An 18430-nucleotide genomic window follows, 5' to 3' on the forward strand; every position below is an offset into this window, starting at 1 on the left:
GCTCCCAGGGAAATGGACTTGTTGCTCCTTGCCTATGCAAGGAAGCAAAGAGACCTTACCCATGACTTAATTGCTCCTTGGCTAATTGCAACCAGTGCAATTGCTGGCCACCACACCATCACTAAACAAAGCTGAAAGACTGTATTTCAGCGTGACTTGGATGGTGTAGTTCAGTCAGTTCCCATCATCCTTTTGTCCCTCATGTGTCTGACATGTGGATGAAACCTTCCCTATTGTGCCTTTTCTTTTCTAGGAGAACAAAGGGGGATTGACAATGAAGTGGCTGCCAGCCCATCGCCACAGTCCATATATCCATGCAGCTGTCATTGCGTAATCAAAGCAGCCCTGCTAGCAGCAGAGAATAAGCAGTCTACGTGAGGGGCAAGTGGGTTTAGCTAGAAAAACTGTATTATCATCTACAACACACATGCTGCTATTAATACGTTATTAAAGTGAGAGAAAAAAAATCCCACATGAGACCCTGTGACCTCGGGGAACTTTAAATGCCCTTTACTACCACAAAGCAGCCTCGAAGGGAGTCCACAGCACATCCTCTGCTTCAAACACAAACCTAGCCCCCACCCTCAATACATGCAATGGCAATTGTGTCATTATGTGGGCATGCCCCAAACCCGTGTTTTCCATGAGGAATGCACCTGTTTACTAAGGTAGTCAGAAGTCCTTCTGTTGAGTGCTGACATGTCACATCAGTGGGTTTCTTGTTTACAGAAGTGGCAAACTGTTAATGTGAAGGCAATTTCCTGCATTACAACAAAATCCCATGATATATTTCAGTTGTTGAAAACCTGGAATGAAGCAACAGCTCTGTGATAGGGAAATACTATTGAGAGCTAAGCAGCAACTGAAACTATAGCTTGTGAAGTAAATATAAGAGAAAAAAAAAAAAAACCCAAAACACAGCAACCCCCACAGAAAGTAAGATCCGCTGTTAAGGTCCCCTTTTATTCCTCAATCCCATCACTGACGGTGAAGAGAATCCAGGTCTTGGTTTGTTGCTAGTGTTTAAGGTAAAGAAGAATGAATCATAGAATCACAGAATCACAAGGTTGGAAAGGACTTATAAGATCATCTAATCTAATCATCCTGTCACCATTATTGTCACAGCTACTAAACCATATCTCATAGTTCCTCATCCAGATGCCTCTTGAACACTGCCAGAGACAGTGACTCCATCATCTCCCTGGGCAGACCACTCCAGTGCCTGGCCACCCTCTGAGAGAAAAAGTTTTTCCTTATGTCTAATCTAAATCTCCCCCAGTGTGCAACTGATGGTCATTTCCTCAGGTCCTGTTTGTTGCCTGGGAGAAGAGACCGACCCCTTCTCATCACAATCCCTTCAGGAAGTTGCACAGTGCAATGAGGTCTCCCCTGAGCCTCCTCTTCTCCACACTGAACATTCCCAGCTCCTTCAGCCGCTCCTCATAAGACTTGTGCTCCAGACCCCTCACCAGTTTCGTTGCCCTTCTCTGGACACGTTCCAGAACCTCAATGTCTTTCCTGTAGTGAGGTGCCCAAAACTGAACACAGTACTCAAGGTGCAGCCTCACCAGTGCTGAGTACAGAGAGATGATCACCTCCCTGCTCCTGCTGGCCACACCATTTCTTATGCAGGCCAGGATGCCATTGGCCCTCTTGGCCACCTGGGCACACTGTCAGCTCATGTTCAGCCAAGCATCAACCAACACCCCCAGGTCCCTTTCCTCTTCACAGTCATCCAGCTGCTCATCCCTAAGCCCATAGCACTGCATGGGGTTGTTGTGGCCAAAGTGCAGGACCTGGCACTTGGCCTTGTTGAGCCTCATCCCATTCACCTCAGCTCAGTGATCTACCCTATTCAGATCCCTCTGAAGAGCCTCCCTGCCCTCAGGCAGATCAACACTACCTCGCAACTTGGTGTCATAAAAATGAAAATGCAAGGGACATCTGCTAGTGGCTTGCCAGCACAGGGTGAGACCTCATGCAACCTCTTGATTACATTGCTGATGTGGCTTTTCAACACATTTAGTTTGTATAACAAAATACAACGAGTGGGAGATAAATGGAGACGGTATGTCAGACTGAGACTTCTGCTGCAGCTGTATGTCCAACTCTCTACCTTGGGGAAGTTGTCTGAGCACAAAGTCTCAGCACTCATCAGATGAGAGGGGTGATATTTCACACCGTCCCTTTAGCTTGCCTTAATGTTTACATAGAGACTCTAGCAACCTGCCTGGAACTTGGCCTGAACTTCGGATACCATGCAGGGGGCTGGCAGAGAATTCATGAGCTGGATTGCCTGGCCAGCACTGCCCTCTGTCCCACACAGCTGCTCTGAAGCCCAAGAGCAAGCCTGGCAGTACCACATCCACATCCCTTCATTTGCCTCCCTGTCACTGCTAGAAAAAACAATGCTTGCAGTGTAAGCTCAGAAGAAAGAAAGAAAGATAACCCACGAAAATAATGCACAGGCTAATCCTGAAGATTTCTGTAGCTGGACAGGTCTTGGCACCAGCACAGTAAAAGGTGGAGCAGGATAGTGCGATCTTTTCAGACCTGTTACTGTCAGGTTGAGAACACTGAGCCTGAGCTTATGTTTCCAGCAGAAAGTGTGTGACCAACAAAGATTCAAAATTCGCATCAACCTACACATCAAGCTTGTCCAGCCCACTGGTCTCTTCACCATCCGTCCTTTTCCTTACCAACCAACCTGCATGCTCTGTACCTTCAAGTGGTTTCACTGGTACCTGGGTGTCTCTCTCTGGTGGTAACTGATCTCAGAAGTCTTCAACTTACAGTCTTTCCTGCCACTATGAAGAAAACGCTCTTCAAGATTTTGGGTTGCTTCATTTCCACTATATCCTCAAACACAGGTCTATCTGCTGCCCTCCCATAACCTGAGTGAAAGAATTTCTTCCATACATCTCCTACATCTCAGGCGGCCACTCAGCAATGCAGCAGCCTTACACAGCAAAAATGGTTGTTCTCATTATTTACAGTATCTCTTGCTCCTATTTTCTTTCGTTTCGTTTTTCTCCTAATTCTTTTCTACTGACAGTATTTACAATTCATCTAAAACTCAAATACCAAAGAACATCACGATGGGAAAGAATACCATTCTGTGATAAACAAGATACTTCCTAGACAATGGAGAGCCTCCATTCCCTGCTTTTAGAAAGGGTTTTTTCATGTTCTCAAAGCAGGTATAATGTCACCCCCACAACCCCGAAAGCAGGATTCAGCTTTGTCCTGAGCGGATTAGCATCTCAGCTCAGGTTTCAAGGCTACTTAACAGGTTAAGTCCATCTTCATTTGTGAGATTCATTTTCACACTAAACCCTTTTCTTCTCCCTTCCTCCCCCAACCCTCTGCCACCCCATTATTTGTCCAAGATGGTCCCCAGTTATATGACAGCTTTGTAGCTTCAGTAACCCAAGAAAAGGCTTTCTTTTCTTATTCCAAGCTACTTAGGATACACTGAAAGAGAAAATGCTTTGTGCAAGAATGTCATGCTGCCCTTTTCCATCCTCACTAAAACACAGGAGCATGGAGGTGATTTTCTCACCAGCTCTCATCTCTTCCTAAAGAAATTTGTTTGAGAAGCAAAGGCTTCTTCAGCAGGCTGGAACAGGGACTTCATAGGCTTTGTTTGAAGAATGTGATTTGAAGTGTGATTTTTTTCTAACAGATTTTCAGTGATGTGGATTGTGGGTATGAGTACCTATCTCAGGGTGAAGGACAACACCGATGAGTCATTTAGAAGCTTGGATTTTCACTAGGGTCAATATGATTGAGACAAAGTCTTGAAACACAGGCCAGTTTTGCAAGAGCATTTCATAGTCTACCAGACAAATGACACACTGATTGAAGCCGTGCCAATTTATACCAGCATCAACAATGCTTTTGAAAAAGTCTCTTTAAGAGACGGACAGCACGATTATCATTCACTGCCAAACACACCATTTGTGCAACAGTTTCATATTCGACAGTCAGCTGCCGTTCCTCACACAGCTGAGCCAGGCTAGAGGCTCAGCATCACCAGGAAAGACCCCACTCCTCCCTCTGCCCTCTCCTTGCACCAGCTCCAGTGCCCACCAGAGCCCTCTGTGAGCAGGCTCAGCTCACTAACCCAGTGGATCACTGAACTGAACCAGTTCATAAGGGTGTCTCGTGAGCACTAGAGCTGTGCAAGATCAGAGGTGGGGCGTGATGCCAGGAGATGGAAGTGGGGGAGAACTGGGAATCACCTATCCTCCCCTCCTCCTCATATGGAGAATCAACTCTATCTGAAGCCACAGATGCAAACCCAACAGTCTTTCCACAGTAGTCTAACTTGGCTTTTGAGGGCTTTACTCCCTGTGTTATCCTGGAGGAGGGGTGAATTTTCAGCCACACTCTGTAGTGGGCAGGATTCAACTTCATTTGTAGATTTTCCAAAAGGTGGGGTGCAGAGAGGAGGAGGGATATATTTATAAAGAAAAAAGCATTTCATAGACTTTTACTGTCTCTTGTAACAAGCCTTGCTGTTACCTGCGTTTATTGGTTTTGAATTTGAGGTTGTTGCTGCTGTCACGTTCGGTTTTTATTTGTTAAATCAACACTTTAAAAGCCCAGAGTTCTACTGATTCAGCAGAGGTCAAACAAACTGTTTGCATTTTTTGCTATAAAAGGGGCGTGAGGGAGAGGGAGACAGATGGTAAATTGGCTGCTAGGAAGCAGAGCTTGAACTTTTTCAATAACGTCTCTCTCTTAACTCACAGCTGGCAAAACTCTCAGTTCTGTGGCAGGCCTTTCAGTGGGCAGATCAAATCCAGCAACACAGAAACAAAACTCACCAGGAGCCACACAGGGTGAGAAATTATTTCCTAATAAAACTACAAAGCACAGAACAATAACTGGGCAACGCTGACATGTATTGTTGTCCTTTATCACAATCTCTTTATAAGCCTGGTTAAAGAACAGAGATGCAATTGTCCTTTGATGTCTTCGTTCAAAGGACTTTACACCCGCTTCCACCAGCGATAAGCCAGGGAAGGGGGAGAGGAGAGGCTGAAACACAGCAGAAAAGGCTTGGCAAATAAATACCTTGTAATACTTCTGTACTGCTGGAGACCCCACCATAAAAAACACGGCCACTGAAATCACAAGTCAGATGTGAGACAAGCAGAGAAGCTTAATCCTGCAGCAGCCCCTCCAGAGCCGTGAGTTCCTTGGAAGCTCACCGTTGTGTCACCAATGGGGGATGTGAACTGAGCCTTGCCTGGGGGCAAGGAGTTAGCCCCGCTTAGGGGCCCCTGGTACCTGGTTGTTGACATTTTCCTGGTGCTGCATAGCTAGAGCTTCCCAAATCACCTCTAGTGGATCCTGCTGTCCCTCGGCTCTCTTTCACAGTGAGCTGTGGGGAAGTCTGTCTGCACATCAAGCAAAGCACCATCATTCTCATGTCACTGACTGCTTGCCAGACACAGCACGGGAGAACTTCACACCTGAGTGAATCCCTAAGTTCTTTCCATGGTGAAACAAACCACTGAAGGATGGATGACAGAAAAGAGCACGGTACCGTCTCCACCAGGTTTGCTGCTCCTCTCTGTACCTTTTTGCTCTGCAGCCCTGCTAGTAGGCAGTAATTTTCAGCAGAGGTGCTGGAGGAGATACTGTTAAGAGTTAACAGTTAAATCTATCAGAGATCCTCCATCAGAGCCCCAGATCTCATATTCAGGAGCAAAGTAAACACTTAACAGCAAAGGACCAGATGCTCTTGAAAATTCTGCTCCACATCACACTCTGAAAAACCTAGCAGTTGCACACTAAAAATATTCCCTGACTTGGAGTTTTCTGTTGCTGCAGAACCAAAAGACATTCCAGCCTGGCTCCCACTCTTGTTCACAGACTGCTAAACCTAGATAACGGGGCACTGGATTCTGAGGAGATCACGAGGACTTTATTTTGGTAACAATCAAATTAACTGGCGCAATTTGAAGAGTCCCATAATCAGTCTGATCCCAGGTATTACCTCTGTTACCATCACCATTTATTCCAGACACAAAGAAAGCACACACCTTTGCAAAGGTCAGACATAAAGTTTGTGCCGGACCTAAAAATTGAACACATATGCCCCAAGTGCTAACCTTTCAGAGCAAGACCACCCCTCCTGCGAGAGCACGTTGACCATGAAGCTCTGGTCTCAGTAGGTGAAGAGACTTTGCATTTATTGTCATGACTGAAACTTGGTTTTAAGAACTGTTCATAAATAGGGTCAAGTTTCCCAACAACATCAGCCGCCCAAACAGATGTCACAGTTGCTTAAATGTTTTCATCATGTCTAGACACCACGTGGTGATTAACACCACTGGACCACACTTCCGTACGTGTTAGGAAGAGCAGAGCCCAAGATGTGGTAGATGAACAGTGGAAGGATTTTGGAAAATGCAGATGAAGTCAGAGAGAATCAAGTGTTTTCTCACATCCCACAAATAACTGTCTGAGCCTCAGCAGCATCCAATTAAGAAAACAATTAAGACTGAGATAGACACCAACCACAACTCTTTTGTCAGAGGCACTGTAAGGTGTTGCCAAAACATTAGCATCCCTTGATTTCAAACACAGCCTGGCAAATGGCAGAGCAATGATTCCCAGGATAGCTGTAGAGAGCTTTCCAGCTTTTGCATGCAATAGGCTGGAAACTGTATTAAAACTGAAGATGCAATTGGCAAGCTAAAGCAGTAAGATGCTACACTTCCTAATTGAAATGCAAGAAAAGGAAACGCTGGGTTCTCGAGGAGCCCAGAGAAGAGCACAAGGCACTACATGGTCCTTCTGCTGCTAAGAGCCCTGCTGGGAGTGCCATGTTTTCCCCTGCCCCGACAGCCCAGTGCTTCATTCTGGCACTGACAGATACGGCATGGGTTCTGCTTATCCCACACCTTCCTGCTCAAAGCAGCATCCCTCCCTTGTAAGTCAGCCTCCTTCAGTCAGCTGCGAGTCTCACATGGTCAGACATGCACTGCAGATAGTGTTAGCTTTATGATTAGAGCTGTCTGCTGCGAGACACATTTTAAAATTCATGACCTTTCCCATCAGGGTTCAAAACCGGACTGCCCTGAAGATGAAAGCCTGGCTTAGACTCCTGCTGTAAGCCGCTTCCCTTCCTTCCTCCCCCCAGAGCTTCTCCTTCATCATTTACTTCCAATTATTTTACAGGCTGCCTTCCATTAACTGTGGTTTTAAAAATTGCTAATGAATTGAGGTAAATTAAAGTTCATCGGTATCTGAACCAAGCATGTGTTTCAACTTTACCATCGTGCCTGACTATCAAAGGTATCTTCTTTTGTCAGGTAGAAGATGCTCTAGGAAGGCTGCAGCTGGCCAAAAGAGATAGAGCAGAGTTTCCAAGGGAGAAAAACAAGAGGGAGAGTGCTTACACTGCCTGTGAAAAAGGTATTTGCAGAGGGATTGGCTGTAATACCCATAAGATGAGGGAGGGGAGGAGGAGGGGAAGAAGAGAGGAAGAAATGCAAAACCAGCCACAGCACACTTCTTGGCACTCACACAGTCCCGGAGACCTTGCCAATGGAAATTAAAGAGGAATGTGTTTGCTCCTTACCACAATTAGAAGCAACTAAAGGAAAAAAAAAATCCTCCTCTCAGTGGGATTGTTGTCATGAATTGTATTTTACCACTCTAACACACTCCCACTGTTGGCTTTTTCTCAAGGAAAATCCATGAGAATAAGAATGCATTTTCCTAATTTACGCTCTGCAGACCAGGATGTTTCTTCCAGTTCCCAGCAACTGTGTGAGCCCTGTTTCCTAGTCAGGCTGGCTGGAAAACAACAATTCATTCATTTTGCAGGGCATTTTGGGACTGAAAACAAGACCTTCCCAATGCAAAGAGGGGATTCTCTAAATATAAACCACTCGTTGCCAGCCACCTGGCAGGGAAGTGATGGTGAGCCTTTGCACAGCTAGGCTAGGTGCACAGCTGCCTTTGGGCTTCCCATGGAGAAGTACGCATCCCTCTGGATAGTACTGCTGCTTGCATGCTGCTGCTCTCCTCCACTCTCATCCCTGTGCTGTGAATTATCCTGTATCCTCTCATCCCTGCTCCTGTATTATTATCATTTTTTTCTGTGGGACCCCCAAGGGGATGGGCAGAAGCAATCAGGGCTTGTTGTGCTATTGGGATGCTGCAATGTCATGTATGGCCATGCCCAGCTTATACTACCTGCAAATGTAGGATGAAGCAGTAGTAAACTTCACTTTCATGGGATTTACCCATTGCTTCAAAGCTTTTACAGGGACACATGCACCTATGATCAGCTTCACACTGCTCCTTCTTGGTAAGGAAGGACATCATCAGGGATGATCTCTTACTCCTCTTAAAGCTAGTACTGGTAAAACATCCACAGGGATCTCTAGATGGCCTCGCAAGATGCATAGTCACCCAAGCACTTGCCTGGGGGAGAATGAGCCAAATAAGATGGAAATAAAGAAGAAAAACATACTTTGCATAGACCTGTGTCTCTGTCCAGTTAGGCACAACAAGCAATGGCTGGCTGCATTTTAGGCCATTGTACTGGACAGAGAGACTGATCTACATCAAACTAGGCCAAGATAAATAATTTATTTACTTAAGCCAAGCCCCCTTGACATTACTATGGATAATGCAGGCTGAAGGTATGGGCTAGGGTAAATCCAATGCCACATCAGTGAGTCTGTGTAACATCCAGGAAGCCTGCTCTTCCAAGAAACATAGCAGGTAAGGAGTGTGGATTCACTTTTCTGAGCAGAAGTTCAAACTTATCACTCTTGATGTCTTGCCAAAGATACAGTGTTTGATTGATGAAAAACCCTCCAAGGGCGTGTAGAGGATGGAGATGAAGGTCTGTCTTGGTATGCATTTCTGCATGCTTTTTTTTCTTTTTTTTCTATTTAATAAACAATGATTGGAATTAATGATAGTGCCTGTGTTTGCTATCTTGAGCTTCCCATAGTTAGACAGAAAGACATAAGCTTCCTAGAGTAAAGGGGACAAGAATGGATCACAAGCCAAAAAAGCAGCATGAAGAACTGTTGTGTCAAGAGAAGGGCTCTGTAGTACAAGGCACTGCTAGCCCATTTCATCCACGGAACCACATACCTGCAAACCATTGCATTTTGGGGTCATGACAAATGACTGTGCAGTTAAAAGCACACCTCGTTCACTTGCCAGTGCTCCTGGGAACCAGCAATAAAGCCTCACAATCCCTAATAGGATGCAGCTGAAATACACAGGGTCAACTTGCAGAGACTTGTGATCGTGACCTTTCCACACGTAAAAGGTAGCAAAGAAACATGCAGGAGCCAAGCTCTTTCTGTTCTGAAGGTTCCTTTTCAAGTGCTTGTTCCTCTGTTGCTCAAAGCCCATCGCAGCTCTTGAAGGTAAATAAATAACAGTCCTTAGATGAAGGGCATATTCCATTTCTGTCCTGTAAAATACGCAATGTATAGCAGCACAGTGCTTTTATTTTGAGACATATCCAGTTTCTAGCACTGCTATTGGCCCAAGTAGTCCTACAGTCCATTATCACTTCGGGCATTCTTACTGGTCACCCACAGGATTTCTGCTTTGACTTTGTTGTACTCCAGACTCCTGCTGGAGTCTGTAGTGTCTCCATAGTGTGCTGTCTTGGGGAGGACAACTTGCTAGATTTGCCAGTCATTTGCCATCCATCAAAAAGTGATTGTTTCCAGTCAATGCTGCTGCGGACCGCACCCAGAAAAAACAGTTTTTCTGCTGTTCTCAAAGAATGGTTTTGGATAGAAACTTCATAGTGCCTGTGATTTGGCCTGAATGGCAACACTGTTGTCAGATGTGGTAGTGAAGTTTGAGTCGTTTTGCATCAAGATCACCAAGAAGATTCTTGATAGCATGGCCCTACAAATAGGGTATTTTCTTTGGAGAGAATGTAATTCCAGATACCAACCCAAACTCTGGTGGCAAGCCTTAAAAAGTCCAAGTCCATCAGGCGTGCTGTGGGCCTCACCTGCTGTGAAAGAAGGATGTGAACATCTGACATCCATGAACATGGAGCATTAATCTCAAAAAAGAAACAAGAAGTACGAAAGATAAGGCAATGCTAGGCTAAAGTGCTAGGCTATGCAAGGTCCAACTGGGCATGCAAATGGAGGATACAGCATGCGATACCAAATACCTGTCATAAAGATCAAGTTACCCCCAGAACATTCTTAAAACAAACTAGACCCTTTATCATTGAGATATTTTTCTGATGTTGCTGAGGTACTTCTAATTTCATCCTAGATATCTTATCAGAGGGTTTATTATAGCCGTAAACATACATGTTATTCTAATGGTTGAGGCATTGGCTTTTGATATTGGAGACCCAGGTTTGTATTCCTGTCCTGAATCAAGCAGTGATCACCTGATGCCATTGCTTGATTAGCAGTGATGTAAAACTGAGAAAATCAAAACTAGTCACTAGTAACATATAAGCTTCAATATTAACATACTAGTAACATATAAGCTTCAATGTTAAGACATTTCAGAAGTTATTTTCGATAAGCTGGCTGACTTGTATTATAGTGCATACAGTTTCCATTGAACTCACTGCTTACACCTGCTTCCACATGAGCTAAGCATGGTTGCAGGAACCTGGAGATTTTTGCAGTACAATTACAAGAAAAGAGAGGAGACTTGACACCCTATTTTCTTTATCCACTTGCTTTGATTTGTAAAATGGCAAAGTGATTGGAAATTACATCTGTTTCCCCTGTTACAGATATTTTATTTACCAGTAATCACAGTGCAATCACTGAGGATACTGTTAAATTTGGAACACAGAGGTTAAGCAAGGCCCAAAATATCGAAGTTTCAAGAGCAAAATTTTTTACACCTCCATGTATGCCAAAGCATACTGGCCTGACAGCCATGGGGCAACTTTCTTCCCTTCCCACACAGATGGGATGCACCAGATGCTTTGTGTACGCCTTGCTCCCTATCACAGGAAACAACTATTGCAGAAGCAGCAGCAGCCAAAGCTTCCTGATGCTGTTTGGCTGGAAGCCTTTGATCCAGACCCAAAAGGACCATTCCTAAAATGCAATGGCTGCTCCACTGTCTTTGCTTCCTTAGCATGTGGACTTTCTGCTCCGAAGCCAGACAGATCACCAGTCAGCACCAACTGCTCTAGAGGAGGGGGTTGAAATCCATTGTGAAGCAAACTATGGCAAGAATTTACATCAAATAGCACAGTCATTAATCCACCCACTGCATGTATAAAGCAAGGATTTTAAAATAAATTGACTCTAGAAAATAGGAAGAAAGTATGAAACATTTGTTGCATCAGATGCATTTTATATGCTTTGGCACGTGTGGTAGGGTATTTGTCAGGTCTATGTTTCTTCTTTTAATGGAAACCTTTAAATTTTGTTTATAGACACACCGTTCATATCTGTGTTCTCACCAGGGACTGAAACTGGGGAAATCTCGAAAACTGCTAGCAATCTCTTTCCAAAGGCAATATCATTGGTGTATTTTCCTCTGCTTGTAAGAGATTTATCCCAGCTTGTGCACAGATAGTTTGCAAGGCCTCGTTTACATTGTTTTGTACTCAATACCCAGGTGCACTCTGTGCTGTGTAGGAAAAATTGAACAGCACAGAAGAGGTTGTCTTTAGTGTAACCTGCTTCATTTACCATCACTAGAACTTGCCAAGCTTGCTTTTGTCTCCTCTGCCACCTTTGAGTCTATTAACACCTCTAAGAGGAAAAACAAATCTAACTGTTCTCTGTTAAATTGGAATACATTTGGTGAGTATATCACACATGCAATACTTATACCAACCCCATGCCTCTTTCAGAAAAAAAAAAAAAAAAAGTGTTGAATTCTTCTGGCTTGGTTGTTGTTATGGTCATTTTAATTCTATCTTCTAGAATTTTATTCTTTATATGCTGAGTCCCAAAAGTGTTCTTTCAGACCAGGTTGTCAGACTCTATGCAGTGGCAAGCTGCAGTAGAATAGCTACACTTGATCTTAAAAGTTGTACAAGTTCCAGTCTAGTTTACATTATGGTGTAGTTTGCCTCTACAACTACAGCCAAGTGAAGATGAAGATTTTAATAGCAAGAAGGTGCTCCAGCTGCAGCCAGTTTCCTGCACAGGGTAAATCACCCTACCTGGAAGAGATTCTTCCTGTTACAATCATTTCCACTGAGAACACTGAGTGCAGATCAAGTCCAAGGCAGGTACGAAGGGCAGTGGTTTGACCAGGAGGGTGCTCAGCACTGTGCAACCAGTCAGCAAAACCCTGAGAGAGAAGAGCCCACATCTTCTGAGTTCATCTCAGCGATGAATTATTGAACACTGCTTCTCTTGTACTCAACCATCTTCTGCGTATCTTCTGAGAAGCTCTTGTTGAAGACTTCAGAGGCATGACTGAAAAACACTTGCTTTTATGACTAGATAGATAACCTTGTGCAATAGCAACATGATTGCAAAGGCAAAGGCTTGGAAGAGGAAAGAAACCTCATCCCTTGACAGAGGTGGCCAAGGCATGTACAACACTCTGCCACACAGACCAAAGCTCTTCTGTGCCCTGCTGTGCTGGTGAGGAAGCCTATACACAGTGGCTTCCTAGCACAAACCCTGCCTAAAATGACTCTGTGCATGTCCTTGCTGTACACAAATGGTATGCCCAAGCTGCATGTTTCTGCTCCATTTCCTAAGTTTTAACCTGTCTGGCAGATTAAACAGCATCCATCAATCAAGCTCAGCAAGGCTGTTATCTGGAAGTGCAGTAAGTCTCTTTCCACACTCTCTGCTCCAGCTGCTTTCTTCACCAAACAATCTAAGCCAAATTATCTTGGAGCTTTCAGGACAAGACCATATGCCCAGCATCTGGAGAAGGCACACTGAGAGCACAGCCCCTGCCTTGCCAGTGCCACGGCAGTTGCCAGAGGCTTTCTTCTCCAGCACAGCCTGATGTGGATCCTCACAGAGTCCATCAGAATGGGCAGACGGCAGCCACGATGGGCCCCTGCAGGAGCTCCCAGAAATCCCAGGTGGTATTAGTCACATTGACTTAGAAGAGCATCTTGTCTTGCCCTTTCCAAGGAATCCAAGGATTCCTAGGTGATACATATCTTGAAATGACAGATAACATTAGTTATTGGAAACTCTCTTTGGAAACTTTGACACTGTCTCCCACAGCATTCTCCTGCAGAAGCTGGCAGCCAGAGGCTTGGATGGGTACACTCTTGGCTGGGTAAGGAGCTGGCTGGAGGGCCGGGCACAGAGAGTGGTGGTGAATGGAGTCAAATCCAGCTGGCGACCAGTCGTGAGTGGTGTTCCCCTGGGGTCGGTGCTGGGGCCTGTCCTCTTCAATATCTTTATTGATGACCTGGATGAGGGCATCGAGTGCACCCTCAGTAAATTCGCAGATGACACCAAATTGGCTGGAAGTGTGGATCTGCCTGGGGGTAGCGAGGCCCTACAGAGGGATCTGGACAGGCTGGAGAGCTGGGCTGGAGCCAATGGGATGAGTTTCAACAAGGCCAAATGCCGGGTCCTGCACTTCGGCCACAACAACCCCAGGCGACGCTACAGGCTTGGGGCGGTGTGGCTGGAGGACTGCGTAGAGGAAATGGACCTGGGGGTATTGATTGATGCTCGGCTGAACATGAGCCGACAGTGTGCCCAGGTGGCCAAGAAGGCCAATGGCATCCTGGCTTGCATCAGAAACAGTGTTGCAAGCAGGAGCAGAGAGGTGATTGTTCCCCTATATTCAGCACTCGTGAGGCCGCACCTCGAGTACTGTGTCCAGTTTTGGGCCCCTCACTGCAAGAAAGATATTGAGGCCCTGGAACGTGTTCAAAGAAGGGCAACAAAGCTGGTGAGGGGTCTGGAACACAGGCCATATGAGGAGAGGCTGAAGGAGCTGGGAATGTTCAGCCTGGAGAAGAGGAGGCTCAGGGGAGACCTTATTGCTCTCTATAACTTCCTGAAGGGAGGTTGTAGTGAGCTGGGGGTCGGCCTCTTCTCTCGTGTCATTAGTGATAGGACCAGGGGGAATGGTTTCAAGCTACGGCAGGGGAGATTCAGGCTGGACATGAGGAAGTATTACTTTTCAGAAAGGGTGGTCAGGCACTGGAATGGATGCCCAGGGAGGTGGTGGAGACCGACCCTGGGGGTGTTCAAGGAAAGGCTGGATGTTGTGTTGAGGGACATGGTTTAGTGGGAGCTATTGGGAATAGGTGAACGGTTGGACTGGGTGATCTTTTAGGTCTTTTCCAACCTTAGTGATTCTATGATTCTATGATTCTATGATTCTATGATTCTATATTCTCCTGAACATTATGCTACAGGGATATTAATAATATTATCCGTAGGATTTTGTACAATATACTTAACTGTATACAAGATAAAAATGAATACTTAGTGGATCTTGCTACTAAAATGTGTCAGAAAAATCATTAAGACCAATAAATTATGATGACGGAGATAACTTTAAAAATGCAGGCCTGAAAATGTCTGCTATTTCATGTTATATGCTTGAAAAAGTAGCAGAAAATGGAAAATAAAATGCTCATAAACTCAAGTCACAAAAATGAAAGGCCACACAGAGATTAAACAATGATAGTATGTGAGGGAAAGAAGCTACACACGCAGATAACTGCTTCAGTGGTCACACCTCCTTTGCATGGGACCAACGAATGGCTTAGCAAAGCAAGTGACTGACTATGGCAGTATACAAGCCTGCAGAATGAGTAGCTTTCCACTTGCCTTGGCTGTCCTCACCTTCCTCAGGCACTCCCCATCCTGGCCCCTGTCAGCTCAAGTCCTTCAGCCTTCACATGGAAATGCTCAATGCTGCCTGTGCAGCTGAGAAGCTTGAGCAATTAAACCATTGCTATTTCAGAAATAACATTTGTAGTGACAGGAAGCCAAAATAAACCATACCTTCCAAGCTGATTTACAGCTTTTCATTTTTTTTTCTGGAGAAAAAAGGCAAAGTGGTGCAAATACTACATTACTCAGCACTTAAGCTGGTAGTCTGGTCACTACCAGACTTATGTTCTTCCCATGGGTTTGCTGCCTTCTAGCTTTGGCATAGGGAAACCATTTAATCTCGACATTTTTAATGAACTCACCTTTACAGGAGAAATTAGACTATTCGCACAAAGGGCTTTGTGTTGTTGAGATGAAGGTATGAATTAATTCAGTAACTATATAAAATATTTTTTTTCTTCAAAATGGAGGGGGGGCACCAACAAAGACAGCTTACACAAATGCACGTGAATAAATACACACACTTAAAACTCACTCTGAGGCAATTCAGACGTGATATTTGGAGAGAAAACAGGAGTAAGATCAGCATAAAATGTATTAGGAGAAGTTCAAAGGAGAGATTTTAAACAGAATTTTGATTGGCATGCAGAAGGTGAACAGACTTTCCAGACCCAGAAAGCAGCATGAGAGTTCCAGCACCAAAGGAAACAAGATAAACAGCCTATCTGGCAAACAAAAGTAAAAATGGGAGCTATGTTTCCAGCAAGATAAATGCCGCTGTTGCTCCCACAAAATGTGTGCAAGCATTTTCCAACATCTGTTCTCAAAATGTCACATTTCAACAAGAAGGAGCATTGCCCACCTGTAAAAGAACCAAATGAGTGACAGCATCAGTGGACAAAGGAAAGACAACTGATGTTATCTACCTGGTCTTCTGCAAGGTCTTTGACACGGTCCCCCACCACATTCTTACCTCTGAATTGGAGAGATACGTTATTGAAGGTATTAATTTAGACTATTTAGTGGATAAGGAATTGGCTGGAAGGTCATAGCCAGAGGATTGTGGTCAATGGATCTATGTCCAGGTGGAGGTTGCTAATGAGCGGTGTCCCCCAGGGGTCTGTATTGGGTCTGGTTCTCTTTAACATCTTTATCTTTCTGATGGGACTGAGTGCACCCTCAGCAAATCTGCTGATGACACCAAGCTGAGTGGCGAAGATGATGTGGCAGAACGAAGGGATGCCTTCCAGAGTGGGAACCTAATGAAGTTCAACAAAGCAAAGTGCAAGGCTTTGCACTTGGGTCAGGATAATCCCAGATATGTGTACAAACTGGGAGAAGAACTACTTGAGAGTAGCGCTGCAGAGAAGGACCTGCGGGCCCTGGTAGATGAAAATCTTAACATGAGCCAGCAGTGCGCTTGCAGCCCAGAAGGCCAGTGGTATCCTGGGTTCCATCAGAGGAAGGATAGCCAGGGAGGGAGATTGTCCTCTATTCTGCCCTTGTGAGGCCCCAGCAGGAGTGCTGCATCCAGATCTGGGACCCCCAACACAGGAAAGATGTGGAGCTTTTGGAGAGGGTCCAGAGGAGGGCCATGAAGTTGATCCATGGGCAGGAGCACCTCTCCTACGAAGACAGGCTGAAGGAACTGGGCTTGTTCAGCCTGGAAAAGAGAAGGCTGTGGGGAGATCTCATTTTGGACTTCCAGTATTTAAAGGATGATTATAAACAGGAAAGAAATCAAATTAATATATGGGTAGATAGTGATAGGACAAGGGGGAAGGAAGGAAGATTTAGGTTGTGGATGCCACATACCTGGAGGTGTTTAGGGCTAGGGTGGATGGGGCCCTGGGCAATCTGATCTAGTACTTGATCTAGTGGCTAGCAACCCTGCCTGTGGCAGGAGGGTTGGATCTTGATGATGCCTTGAGATGCCTTCCAACCTAAGCTGTTCTACGATTCTATTCTATGATTCTAACGTGCACATATTTGTATTTTGCATGGGCTCATTGTGTTGATGTAAACAGAAGCTGATGTTTGAAAATTTGTCCCTGAATAGTTTCACTGGAAGCAGAATGCAGACAGATTTTCGGAATACGTTTTATGTTTATGGTACTATCTCTGCTGAATCCATCAGAAATACCATTACTATGATAAGCTCAGATGCTGTATGTCTAAACAACTCACATAATAGGCAGGGAACCTTAACATTATTTCATCAATTATTTATATATTAGTAGGCTGTAGGTCTCAAAGTGCCAATAGAGTTGAATATCAGTATCATAACCAATGGTAGCAGGACCACCACTTTTTGAAATTGCCATCATATCAGTGACTACTCAGGAGACGGAGACAAGGCAGATGTGGAAAAAGGAAGGAGCAGGTGAACAATATGCACAAAGAGTGGTGGATCAAAGCTACAGAGAAGCTTTAACATTATATGAGGGTAAATGGACTCAACTGGGACTTTATTAGGCAGAGCAGGATGTCCCTGATTTGGATGCACTTTTGGATGGACCAGCTAGGACGCACTAAGCATGAATCAAGACTGACCAGTGGATGTGGCTGCTCCTTGTATTGCTCCCATTTTGCCTCATGCAAAAGTGAATCCTGACACTTGAGACTGCAGCAGGACGAAGGAGAGCAACCAAATACCAGTCTAGGGAGTTACATCTGCCTCTGTGGGACTATGTGGGTTTCAAACTTTGTGGTTTTTAGGACTTCCCCCATGCAGAGCTGCAAGTACCTCACCTGAACTTGACATAACAATTTGCTAAGTAATGGCAACAGAAATAGGAGTCAAAGGAAGGTATAAAATGCAGGCATGGGAGCAAGTTGATAAAGAGAAAGTAATCTGGGAAATAAAAAGTCATAGATGCTTCTGAATAGACGTCTAAGCCTTGTATTCACTTTGACCTTGATTCTGGACCTTTTGCTGCTGCTCCCACCTACAACGTGAAAGTGATGCTTTTCCATCTCACAGCTCTACTATGAAAATAAACCCATTAATATTTCTGAAGTATTCAGGATACTGTCATGCTGAATGATAGCAAAAACCCTATGAGGAAATTAATAACTCATTCTTCAGTGCAGTATCTGAGTAGGATGTTAGAATTAAGGTATCAGCTCCTCCCTCCACCATCAGAAAATGATGAAGAAAAATCATTGAATAGCTGCTTATCGAATGAAGTCTGTCAATCCCATGGACAGGATGAGGCATCATCCTGTGAAGCTAATTTGTAATTGTGTCCTTAAAGCTTACCTTATAATGCACCTCCACTAGGCAACAGAACTGAAGCCACACTGGCAACTCAGCTTTGTAACTTTCATGCTTTCTTACTGCAGTTTTGGCAGGGAGGGGTGTGAATATCCCTGTGTACAAATTCTCAGAGTTCAGTCTCATGAAAAAAAAAAAACAACTTTTCTCCAACATGGTAACATTTCATTCTCTAGGTTGGCTTCCACTGAAAGTTTATCATCCTTACACATTTACATTCTAGACAATGCAAAACACCTACCACATAAAACACAAGAAGTTCTGGAAAGGGCTGATGTAGAGACAGGGTGATGGAGAAGAGCTGAGTGGGAGCTCAATCAGCCTAAGAGGAACACCCCACAAGAACAGCGTGTGAGAAAAGCCTTCAAGTACA

This window comes from Lagopus leucura, unplaced genomic scaffold (genome assembly GCF_019238085.1).
Source record: "Lagopus leucura isolate 7727_CA_CO unplaced genomic scaffold, USGS_WTPT01 Super-Scaffold_100002, whole genome shotgun sequence".
NCBI lineage: Eukaryota > Metazoa > Chordata > Aves > Galliformes > Phasianidae > Lagopus > Lagopus leucura.